Raw genomic sequence first — 13,502 nt, forward strand, 5'->3', positions numbered from 1 at the left:
TTGAGCGATGGCAAAGCAGGAGCAGACATCGTTGCTAACAAATAGTCCATCCCGACGCGTTTCGTGCAAAGAAAGCACTTCTTCATGGGGTTCTGGGCTTTGGCAGTGAATGAAACCGGCAGTTTATCAGCACACCTTTTCAATGGAAGTTACTCCGCCCCTGTGGGTGTGGCCACCACTGTGGCCCGATGGTAGATTTAGTACTGAGTGTTATTCTCGTGAATCGCCGTGATTCAGGCCTGCGTACTTCAAATATTTCCCAAGTGGGTGCGCAAACAGCTTGTCAGTTCTTGAATTGCCACTCACTTCGCTCAATCACACTTGCCTGTCCATGTATAGATGTATGAGTGCATATTATAGTCCTCTATTGATGAGTAACTACATGTATAAGTGACTGGATGTGTGTGTAGACCTAGGAAATAGTGAGTGCTATGTAGTATATGGCATTCTTCTGTGTATGGTTTCAAAAATAGCAGTCAGCATTTTACAATGGGTGTATCAAAGTTTATATTAGAGCATCAGTATGTGCATCAGATTGTCATGTGGATGATGGCATGAGTGATGTCATGAGTGACATCATCAGCAGTGCATTGCAAGCACGCAAGTTATAGTTAGCTCAACTAACTATAACAGGCGAATTTCTCTGGTTTTATATGAGTCAAATGTTCAACTAACTATAACGTCCCTGAAACCTATGTTTTTTTTTGTGAATTTCAAAGGTTTTTTAAATGCTAATTCCTAACTATAACATCTGTAAAACCAATGGTTTTTTCAGTGAATATATATATATATATATATATATATAATTTTAATAGGCAATTTACATATTTTTCTGTCGGACACATTGCTACTCTGCACTGTGCAAAGGGTACACTGTTGCATTGTTGGAATAAAGTTCCTTTCCTTTGTAAGGACAGAGGTCGCGATACCTTTGCAATGAAGCAGAGCCCGACGCAGGCAACGCAGGCACCGCAGGCCCGGGGTACAAATCCCACACTCTCCTTTCTTTCCGTGTTCCTTGCCCCGATGTTTGCCTCTTTTGTCTGTGCCTCGTGATTTTTTTCCTTTGTGGCTCATTTTACAAGAAGTGTAGGTAACTAAAATATGTTGCGGTTGTATGAAATGCGCTGGCATGGAAAGTGGTCTATAAAATAAATCAATGTATCACATAGACAGATTGTTTGCATGATTAATATTGTTAAACGTTTAATTGACATCAACACAGTACAATCTAAAAAGAGTTACTGTGTTCAGTGCTTAGTGGAGTTACGTTGCTCCGCTACAAGCTGACTGGGCCTCGAGTGAATGTGTTTACATTTAGGGAGCGCTGCATGCTTCAGTAGGATTCCTTTAAGTCACTTAGAAAGATGCTATACTTGTACATTTAATATAGATGCACAGATGCATTTTTCTAGGCGCTATTGAAGGAGTAAAGTTACATAATTGAATATACTTGCGTAGCTCTTACAGTTATAATGTTACGCGTTCAGCACAGTTACACAGTTTAATACAACTATTAAACTATAAATTTATGATATATCACTGTTGGTATATTGCATCGCACAGCTCATAATTATCACACTAAAGTTGGAATAATAATTATAATTAATAATAAACAGAAGAAAATTAAACCGTGAATATAGTGCAGAAAAAAGTAGTTTTTCTCTGTGTAAAAGACAGACATGTTAGTCCTTCAAGTGAAGGCCAGTCTCTTCCGCCTAAAGTTTGTGCCCCTGCCATGTGAGTTAAAGTGGGCTTGAGGTAATTCAGTTTCCGATCTCGTTCATATTTAGCCACCATTTTGTGTCTTTCTGCCATTTTGTGTTGCCCTCACTCAGGCGGCACGGTGAACGAAGAGTTGTTTTTCCTCATCCTACTGCAACGTGTCAAATAACCTCCTGCCTCTGTTTATAGCTGGTGACTCCCCTAATCCTCGTCTGGTCTGACTGATCCCTGTTTCAACTATCTATTGGTTCGCACCATTCTTTCCTGACTTTATCTTATCCTCTGGCCTTCGCTATTCTTTACTCGTATTCTCTCATTTCACAACTGTCCTCTAGGCCATACAAATGTGTCCTGCCACCTGAAAGTCGACTTATAAACACTACCACTGATTAACTTGTGGGGAAGGGTGACAAACACTGTTGGGAGAGGGGCTTATTTGAGTTACTCAATATCTTGTTTTGACATTCTTCTCATTGGTTGACCCTGTATGCATTGGGAGTGTTCTTTGTGAATATGTATGCTATAAAAGATTGTGCGCCACGAAGTAAAGTGGCAGTCTCCTAAGAACATACCGAGTGTACTTCTGGGACAACTGTACTTAGCTGCAGCTAATAAACTCTATCTTCTACGCCTAACGGAGTGTCCCGTGTCTCTGTTCGACAAAGCAGGAGAACTCAGGAGATTAAGGCGTACCCTGCGCCGCCAGGCCCCTAAGGTCTTGGTTCTTCAATTGGCGCCCCTGGGTGGGCCGGCTTCAGAGGTAGCAGTTCTTGCCCGAGGATCGTGAGGAGCCCCGCAGGAAAATTCTGGAGGAATCGCGAACCACGTCAAGCGACCCCTGTATGTGGAAGTGGTCCGAAGGTCTTTTGCAGCGCGGTTTCTCCTTTCTGACGGCTGCTGATGACTGCTGCCCTGACTGCCGCCCTGCTTTGGTCCCTTTGATGATGTTTGGTATCGCGAGACATTAGACGTGCCTCTGTTGGCGTAAGAAGACACTTAGTTAAGTATTGGTGGGTAGCTCCCACTATTTTTGTTTTGATTTGGGTCTTTGATTCGGCTATTGCAAAAGCCGAAGCCGAGGGGTGAGTACGTTTGTGCTATAGTATTTGATTTAACCCCTTGATGTTTGTAAACAGTCCAGTGAAATAACGATGCCTAGTCTGAATAAGTTTAGGAAGTGCTGTTGCTTTGGTTGTAATAGGGATTCCCGGCTGGAGGACTCTTGTCCGATTCCTCCGGTTGGAACTCCCACCTATGAGCTTTATTCAAAACATGGTGTCGGCCCCATCGCCTTTAATAAGGCATGGATCCGATACACGAAGAACGATGGCGTTCTACAGTGGCCACTAAATGGTAGTTTTGAGCCTGACATATTAGACAATTTGGAAGCGATATTATTCAAAAGACAAGCCCGGCCGGCATGTTTGACTCTTTTCGCCTCTGGCGCAAGGAAGCCAAACAGAAAGAAATTAAGCAGGCAAAACGAGATAAGAAAGCACAAAATATGACGATTATACAGGCTGCCCAGCAGTTTAAAGATAATGAGATTGATAATGCAACGGAAATTTCAGAGAGACAGCATCGTATGGCAATAGATAGATGCTATCCGGTGTTGCCTAATTCCCCTTCTGATAAAAGTAAGGATCTGGAGGAAGACCCTTTGATGTCTCACCTATTGAGATTGCCTCCACCCTATGTAGAAGGTGCTAATGCACCCCCGTTGTTACAACCTGTTCAGCTGCCTGTTGTTCCCCCACATGTTCCGGTCCTTCCACATTTGCCCCTTCTGGTATTGCCACACCCACCTCTCGTGCCACCGATTCCTTTGTCTCCATCTCCTGAACCTCAATCTTCTTTGCCTTCGGCTCCCCTTATAACTGCCAGTCCCTCTCCTGTATTGCCTAATACCTTGTCCCCTGTCCTTATGTCTAATTCTCCTACCGGGCGCAAACGAATATCTGGTTTCTTGTCCCCTTTCTTTGAGACTCTGAACATGTCTCCGGCTTTTTCTCGAAGACAGTCTCGTAGTCAACTTCCAGGTTCCGACGAACCTGTGGTATTGGACTCTCTCGCTCGCAAATAGATCGAGAAGGGTCCCCAGTATAGTGTGAAAGATATCATGGCCACCCTTCATCAGTGGGAGGCACCCACGTAGAGATATGTATTTAATGTTATGTGTGACACTCTCGCTAAAGAATGGGAGGATATGGATTTGGGTTTACTTCCCCAGGGTTTGTTGGACGTTCAGGCTAATTTCGATAAAGGACTCATTGTGGGTTCTAAGGTTGAGGACGCTGTAAGGACACTTATTACTTTTAGGTCGTTATTTTATTCACAAACTTTTCTTGATTCTGATCCTGCCGTTCGGCAGACATTGAAACATTACCCAATGAGAGAGGTTCCTCCGATATGGAGGGAAGAGGTTGCGCAAGCAGGTAATAACCCAGCTATTCCTGCTCACTTCCAGCGTATATGGGTACATGTGCCCTGGAAGAGATCTGATGTTTTGGCCCTCAAACAATCTTTACCGGATCCCCGTTAAAACCCTGCTGGTTACTATAAAGAATTGTCTCAGACTGTTGATGCCTGTATTATGAACTTAGCGGATATTGACATGCTGATGGGAAATGTAGTCCCACAAGCGTTATGGGCTTGGATTCGTGGAGAGGATCACGTTCAAGAATTGGGTGGTACATGGGATGCTATAACTGCCTCGGATAGAGCACAAGTGGGTGGTGCTAAGCCTGATGTTTTGATCACAGAACTCCCTGGTAGGATTATTACTTTAATGAAAACAATGATGCCCGCCTTACGAGTTAATTGGGATAAATTAGCCGCGTGTAAACAGAAGAAAGATGAGAGTGTCTCCGATTTCTTCACTCGTTTTGAGGAGACGTTTATTGATCACAGTGGTCAGGATATGACTACGGAGGGTGGACAGCGATTATTTGTAGATAAATTCATATTCAATTTGCTCCCCGAGTTGTCACGTAAGTTAAAAGACTCTGAAAGTTCATGGGCTGTTTCTTCTTCGGCTCAGATATTGGCTACTGCTCAATATTACGAAAATAGGGACAAAGAGGAAAAAGACAAGCAAGAGAAAAAGACTAAAGAATTAAAAACGAAGGTTCTTCTGCAATAAGCTTATCCTCCTCGCTCTGCTCAGCGCCAGTTTCAACAGCCTCCCCAATTTCAGAGGGTGTTTCAAAAGCCTGAGCCCTATATTCCGCGGCCTTTGTTAGGTCCCAACCAATGCGCCTATTGTTGGGAGGAAGGTCGTTTTAAGAATAGCTGCCCGGTTTTATTACAGCGTAATGGAGGACTATCTACTCCACGAGGTCGTGGTGGTTCCCAGTTAGCGCCCAGGGGTAGAGGTCGAGGTATGTCGCCCCAGACACAGCGTTCCCCTCCACCTCCACATTCTATGAACTACTTTGATCAACAAAATACTCAGTCTACACAGTATTACAATGATGATTACTATGTTGAAGGTGAGAATGACGGTCTTCACGCTAACTAGGACAGCCATAGACAAAGTAAGGGAGTTGTATCGATTCCAGTAGATCAGAATGGGCCTTATGTTAATGTCACTACAATGGGTGTTTCAGAGCCATTTCTTTTAGACACTGGAGCGATGAGAAGTTCTATTGTTCGCTCCAAACTCCCTGGGGCACCTTTGTCTGGCTTAACAAACGTATCCGTAGGATTTTCTGGCGCCCCAGTTCATAGCCCGGTCTCTTGTCCTCTGCCTATTTCAATTGGTTCTTATGATTTGGAAGCTCCACTTCTTTTAACGACTGGTTGCGGCGAAAATCTGTTGGGTTTGGATTTTAGACTGTATGCAACGATATATTGTTCTCCTTCTGGTGTACATCTTATTTTGGGACAGAAACTGACTTCTCCAATGTATTTGTCTAAAGATCAATTTCCACCTGAATTGCTCTCTCTCCCTGCAACACTTTGGGCTACGGGTCCAAATGATGTTGGTAGTCTTGAGATCCCACCCTATGTTGTTACCCTCAAGCCCAATGCTAAATTGACACGCATCCCTCAATACAAAATTCCCAATGATGGTGAAAGAGCACTTTTTGCTATTATTTATGATTTGGTTCAGAAGGGTGTGGTCGAGGAGACAAGGGGAAATGTATGCAATAGTCCTGTTCTTCCGGTTCTTAAACTCACTGATCCTTCTCAGCCTCCAGTTTATCGCTTTGTTATTGATCTCCGGGAGGTTAATAAAATTGTTGTACCGCAGTTTCCTGTTGTTCCAAATATCACTGCCCTGTTAACTATGATACCTGCCTCGGCAGCTTGGTTTTCTGTTATCGATCTGAAAAATGCTTTCTTCAGCATCCCCATTGCTGAAGAGAGTAGGGATATTTTTGGCTTCTCTTTAGGAGGCCGAAGTTTCCGGTTCAAGCGCGCACCCCAAGGCTATTGTGAAAGTCCCTCCATCTATAGCCAAGCTCTGAAATGCCAGCTTGATGCTTTTCCTTTGCCGCCAGGTGCATCCCTTATTCAGTACGTGGATGATTTATTAATTGCTGCTGATTCAGAGGATATTTGCAAAAATGTGACTATTGCACTACTGCGTCACTTGTCTGACCTTCACCTTAAGGTTTTATCTTCTAAATTACAATATGCCCGCCAAGAGGTTACCTATCTAGGTCATCTCTTGTCGAAGGAGGGAAGGCGACTGACCCCAGAACGTATTCAAGCAATTGCACAAATGTCTGTGCCATCCACACAAAGAGAAGTGCGTGCCTTTCTGGGCATTACCTCTTATTGTAGACAGTGGATTCCAAATTTTTCTTTGTTGGCTAAACCTTTGTTGGCACTCACTTTGAAAGACACACCCGAACCCCTTCCTTGGACTGATGAATGTCAGAAGAGTTTTTCTGATTTACGTGCTGCCCTGTGCTCTGCTCCTGTGTTGGGTACTCCGGATTACAAAAAGCCCTTCACGCTCTATGTCCATGAAAGAGAGGGTTGTGCGTTGTCAGTCTTAACACAACGATTTGGAGACAAGCAGCGGCCATGTGCCTACTTTTCGGCTACATTAGATCCAGTAGCCAAGGCATTGCCTAGTTGTCTTAAAGCTACAGCAGCAGCAGCAATTTCTATTCGTCAATCTGCTGGAGTGGTGCTTGATAACGCTCTTATTGTCATGGTACCACATGCAGTGGATACCTTGCTAAATAGGACAAAAACGCAGATTCTCACAAGCGCTCGCTTGTCTGGGTATGAACTGACGCTCTTGGCTAGTCACGTGTACATCAAACGATGTAACACTTGAAATCCAGCCACATTGTTACCTCTTCCAGAAGAGAAAGGTATTCAGGAACAACATGATTGTTTTCTCCGTACTGAGGAGGAGACAAAAGTTAGGATTGATTTGAAAGATACACCACTAATGGGCCCGGATGGGATCCTATGGTTGGATGGCTCTTGTTTTAAACTCCCTAATGGTGAAACAACTTCAGCTTACGCTGTTACCACCTTGCATACAATTGTGGAGACAGCACGCATCAGACATAATTCAGCTCAGGCGGCTAAACTGATAGCTTTGACCAGAGCATGTGTGTTATCTAAAGGGAAGAGAGTGAATGTATATACCGACAGCCAGTATGCGTTTGGTGTGGCACATAGCTTTGGACGTTTGTGGAAGTAAAGAGGATTCTTTACCTCCCACGGTACAGCATGGTCAGTTGGTAACTGATCTTCTTGAGTCACTTGCTTTGCCTACCCAGATAGCAATCATAAAGTGTAGTGCGCATAAGAGGATTACTGATGATGTTGGTCTTGGGAATGCTTTTGCGGATGAGGTAGCGAAAGAAACAGCCAGAGATGCTATGAGTCGCATGTATGTTGCGGGCCCTGCAAATTGGGTCAAGGAAAAAGGAATGTGTGAGGATACAATAGAAAGTGTGAGATCGATTCAAGGAGAGGCTACAGAGAGAGAGTTGAGTAAGTGGAAAGTGAGTACAGGAATGTTAGACGCGATGGGATGTTGGATAGAATTGTCAGAACATCAGCGTTGGCTGTTACCAGATGCCTATGTACTGCCTGTAGTTGCTATGGCACATGGTCCAGCCCACATCAGTGCGAAAGGAATATGTAAGCTTCTGGCTCCAGTGTGGCTGAACGAAGGGATTCCAAAATGTGCAGATAATTTAGAGAAGCATTGTATTGTTTGCTTGATGCATAATCCAGGAAAGGGAACCCCAACTCCAGCAGGTCATTTTGCTCCCCCAACATATCCTTTTAAGGTGTTGCAAATTGATTATATTCACATGGAACGATGCAACAATCTCAAATATGTTTTGGTGGTGGTGTGTGCCTTCTCCAGATGGATAGAGGCCTACCACCTGAAAGACAACACTGCTTTGTCCACTGCCAAAGTTCTTCTGAAAGAGTTCTTCCCTAGGTTTGGTTTGACGCGCATTGTCTGGAGTGACAATGGAAGTGAATTTGTGGGCCAAATTATGAAAAAGGTGTGTGCCGGTCTTGGTATCGTCCAGAAATTCCATGCGGCGAACCATCCCCAATCAGCGGGTTTGGTAGAGTGCTATAACGGCACTCTCAAACTTAAGCTTGCAAAGGTACAGGCTAGCACGGGACTTGCCTGGCCCAATGCTTTACCTTTGGCTCTCCTGTCCACTAGAACAGCTGTATATTCTCGTTTGGGACTCAGCCCATACGAGGTTGTTTTTGGGCGCCCGGCTAATGTTTGGGAAGTTCCTCGCCCTAAAAAGTATTCTGACATACAGTATCCAATGCTGATTGATTATTTGCATGACCTCACCACTAAATTACGTGTTCTCCACCAACAGGTTCGAGACGCTTTACCAGAGGCCTCCACAGACCCAGGTCATTCTATCCAACCGGGAGACTGGGTCTGTGTGAAAAATTTTCAGAGGACAAGGAATTTGGAGCCTCGTGGGAGGGCGCCTCGACAGGTTCTTCTAGTCACGCGTACAGCAGTGAAGGGCGAAGGGAAAAAGAACTGGATCCATGGCGTGCACTGCAAAAAGGTGCCCTTGCCCTTGCCTTTTGACCAGTGGGTCTGTAAGGGTGTAGGGGATTTTGAGGGCGAAAGGGTCCCTTGGTTTGTACCTTTCAGTAGTGCACACCTAGATGGAGCTCGGTCTGAAAAAGAAGATGACGACGTTTTACAAGAAGCAGTACCGCCACATCTTCGATTGAACACTACAGATCCACAGACACTATTTCAGGACCAAACTGTACTGAACAGAACTAGATATAATTTAAGGCCTAGACTGGTCAAGGACACCTGTAATTGTCATCTCTTTTATGACATGTATCATCTGTCCAGGTTGCAGGGTCACAGTAGGAGTCTTGGTTCGTGACCTGTATAGTGGCTAGGCCCCCAGGACTTGCAGTGTCATAGGACGGCTAATAATCACAGCCAAGTGAATAAGGAAGATTGCCGTGAGCAACAATTTTAGAGGATGGATGTCAAATTGGGAAACAATAAGAAGAAGAAAGAGATGAAAAAGAAATATTGTAAATCAGTGTACAGTCAATGTGGAATAACATTGTGTGTTCTTATGTTTTCTAGTATCTTATTGGCTTGTATAGGTTGCATTGTTCATGTTATGCAGCACAAATCTGTTCCTACTTCTATTTCTTTGCCTTTTCATTCTACTATCTCCCCACACCAATTATATACGCTTCCCCAACATGAACTAATCAGGAGAACAGAATATTTTAACAATTCATTTGTCCAGTTATTGCACCAACACCAATTGGTAGTCAACACAACCGACTGTTGGGTGTGTGGACTTATGCCTCATACCACCGAAAAAGGGATGCCATATTTAGCCCTTCCATTTTCCTATGAAGGTTCCGCTTGGGCCTATTTTGTAATGTTTTTTAATGCATATCAGAACCGATTTAGACGTCCAGCTGGTTCATATGGTAGTGGACAAGATTTTAGTCATAGTTCTCTGATAAAAGGAATAGTGGCTATGGCTAGAATTGTGGAGAATGGTAAGATTCCTGTTGATGAGAAACGGGCATACGATGCTTGGAACGTGACTCGTTATGCCACTAGCCTTACAGATAGGAGTAAACAGGGAAAATCTCCACCAATTTGGACTGTGCCTCATCGAGGTAACTTTTGTTTACAAATAAATGGCCAGACTACCGACACTGGACAAGGAAAGAGTGTTTGTTCCCATACGTACATTCACACATCTCAGAATTCACCACCGTTAGTGCCATCCCAGGGCACGTATTTTGTCTGCCACGATAGAGCGTACACGTGGCTACCGACGGATTTTTCAGGAACATGCTATATAGCCTTTCTTCTCCCCCCTACATATACTGCTCCTTCGGGACATCACAGAAACAGATATGGCAGAGGGATTATTGATTCTAAAGACACGGCAGGACAAGAGGGAGGTGATTTCCTTAAAGGATGTCTTCCTTTTTGGGGCCCAATGGCCAACAGTAGAAACATGAGACAATTGGTTCGTGTTGTTGAGACTACTATAGATGTCACTGTGTGAGCCTTGAGCAATCTCACAGCTGAACTTCAGGCGGATCGTCTCATGACATTACAGAACCGGATTGCTTTGGATGTTATTCTTGCAGATCATGGTGGAGTTTGTAAATTGATCGGATTTAGCTGTTGCCTTTATGTACCTGACGACGCCCCTACGGTATACCAAGCCATCTCCAAATTACATGTGATCTCCGAGTCGGTTCATCAGGACGAAGGAGATTGGTCTTTAGTGGAATGGTTTTGGGGATTACTGTCCAAATGGGGATGGAAGGTATTAACATTCCTTGGAGTGATTTTGGCCATCATTTTTTCCTGTTGTCTCTGTATGCAGTGTGGCCCCGCCATCTGTGGTCTTTGTGCCACTATATGTGTCCCAAGGCCTGTGCCACGGAAGACGGAGAGCATTAAAATGATGTTGCAGCAACAGCTTGATGACCTCATGGCCATTGACGTCGACTCAGATTAAAATTAGTCTGTGTGTCTTGCCTGAGTAATGGCAAAAGGAGGGTCTGAGGTAATTCAGTTTCCGATCTCGTTCATATTTAGCCACCATTTTGTGTCTTTCTGCCATTTTGTGTTGCCCTCACTCAGGCGGCACGGTGAACGAAGAGTTGTTTTTCCTCATCATACTGCAACGTGTCAAATAACCTCCTGCCTCTGTTTATAGCTGGTGTCAGGGTCCGGCCGACTCCACTAATCCTCGTCTGGTCTGACTGATCCCTGTTTCAACTATCTATTGGTTCGCACCATTCTTTCCTGACTTTATCTTATCCTCTGGCCTTCGCTATTCTTTACTCGTATTCTCTCATTTCACAACTGTCCTCTAGGCCATACAAATGTGTCCTGCCACCTGCAAGTCGACTTATAAACACTACCACTGATTAACTTGTGGGGAAGGGTGACAAACACTGTTGGGAGAGGGGCTTATTTGAGTTACTCAATATCTTGTTTTCACATTCTTCTCATTGGTTGACCCTGTAGGCATTGGGAGTGCTCTTTGTGAATATGTATGTTATAAAAGATTGTGCGCCACGAAGTAAAGTGGCAGTCTCCTAAGAACATACCGAGTGTACTTCTGGGACAACTGTACTTAGCTGCAGCTAATAAACCCTATCTTCTACGCCTAACGGAGTGTCCCGTGTCTCTGTTCGACAAAGCAGGAGAACTCAGGGCTTAAGGCGTACCCTGCGCCGCCAGGCCCCTAAGGTCTTGGTTCTTCAGGCTCACCTCAACTAATTAGAGCAGTAACCCCATTTCCCCCGAGCAGGCCTGAAATGTCCCCATCATCCGTTAACGATGAAAGGCGGTGTCAGCATCTCGCAGGAATCCAGCATGCGCTGCACGTCCCCGTGGGGTCGAGGCTTCTGTTCTTTGGGGTGCTCTCTCCCCAGCCCCCCAAACACATACACACACAAGTCTTTGTGCTCACCGTGTCTGTCCGCACGACACTAATAAAAATACGACATTTTTCCAAATCAATTGTCTTTTCTTTTTCTCTCTCTCTTAAAAGATGGAAAATAAAATAAGGTTAAAAAGACACCTGGGGAGTGCCTAACCAAGAGACTCAGTGTCCTGCGCGTGCCCACGCCTCATGTTATATCTGCAAAGCAAACCTCAATTTACACGAGTCAAAAATGTAGGTTCCGTTTTTAGGTCTCGCCTGACCCAGCGCATGCACTGGTCTGGCGAGACTTATTGAGAGGGCTCCAAAAAGTGCTACCAGGCCAGCCTAGAGCTACAGTGCATGTGCTCGGGCGCGCGCGCCGTGCTTTACCACGATTACTTTCACTTTCGCGGCCACACGGCCGCTTTGATGTTTGATCGTGATCGCGATTGCAATCACTTTCACTTTCGCGGCCGCACGGCCGCTCGGCATAGCCAGTAGGTCTCGCTTTTGGGACCTTAGAAGTATTTAGTTATGCAACTGTTGCATGGCTAAACACTTATAAGGTCCCAAAGGCGAGACCTATTGGCTATCCCAATACTTGTTTTAAAAGGCCCCCCCATCCACCTACCAGGAGGCAAAGGTCCAGGTCATATCTTGAGACCGACACCGATGTGAGCTACAGAGACATCAGGGGGGAGCAGTTATTGACAGAGATGGGGAGCGGGAGAGCGAGGAGTCTGTGAATAATATAGTAATAATAATAATAACACAATGAATTCTAATTGTACTAATTATAATATTTGTTAGGCTTTCTTAGTACTATCATTCTAGATTGTTTTTATTAGCACTATTTTTTAGTGGGTTTATTGAATAACTTTCGTAAAGCGCCTCGCGCGGACGCCAAACTCTCCCTGCACCCACAGGGAGACGGGACACTTTACAGGTTGGCTGATGAATTTTATCTTGTTTCCTCGCGCGGTAGCCACGGTATATTTGACACCACTGCATGCGCCTTAACGAGCACAAGCACTTGTGGTACACGGACCGCGTGCGAGAAGCATTGGTAAACAGGCACAATGGATCCCGAATGTACCAAGTGCATGTGCGGGGAGCACAGGAAGTGTCAAACCTGCATTTCAGCACACACTAAATACAAATACATGTGTTCATAGTAACAGAATACTCACCAGAAATGGTGTCCGTCCGATCGTCTTCCTCCAGATGCGAGACAATGTAAAGTGTTTTTTTTTCATTATGCACTGAGAGGACCAGGTTCATCCAAGATAGCTCGGTGGGTTGAGATTATCTTCCTTCGCATCCCCCCAACTCTTTTAGGTCTGATTGTCTTAGGGTAGAATCCTCTCTGGGGTCGACTTGTGCTTTTTTCCTTCTCATGTCTATAACATAAGTACCGGGATAGATTAGTACCTGTTATTCTAGAGCCTAGCTACACGTGTGTCAGAAGCCCTTTTTTACACGGAGACGTCACAGTAACTCATTACGTTTGTGCTCTGAAGATGTCAGCCGATAGCTGTGATTAGTGCATTTGCACAGCGCCTTCCACCATTGTGTGTCCCCAAAGCGCTTTGGCAAGGCTTGAACCACAACCTTTTAGAAGATCTCTTAAAATAACATAGAAAAGGTTTTCTTTTATCCCATACATGACATATGAAACAAGCTTTTGAATAAAATGGCATAGCGACGAACAACAGGCAACACAGCACGCGTAAGAACTTCGAGAAGTTTTAACAGGCTGGGTTGATTATAGAACTTTATATGCAGTTATTTTGAATTGCTTTGCACGATTTCTCAGTGTTTTGCTATCTGATATCTCATGCTAATTTCCACAAACTCTATCAC

Source organism: Triturus cristatus, chromosome 2_2 (assembly GCF_964204655.1).
Source record: "Triturus cristatus chromosome 2_2, aTriCri1.1, whole genome shotgun sequence".
NCBI classification, from domain to species: domain Eukaryota; kingdom Metazoa; phylum Chordata; class Amphibia; order Caudata; family Salamandridae; genus Triturus; species Triturus cristatus.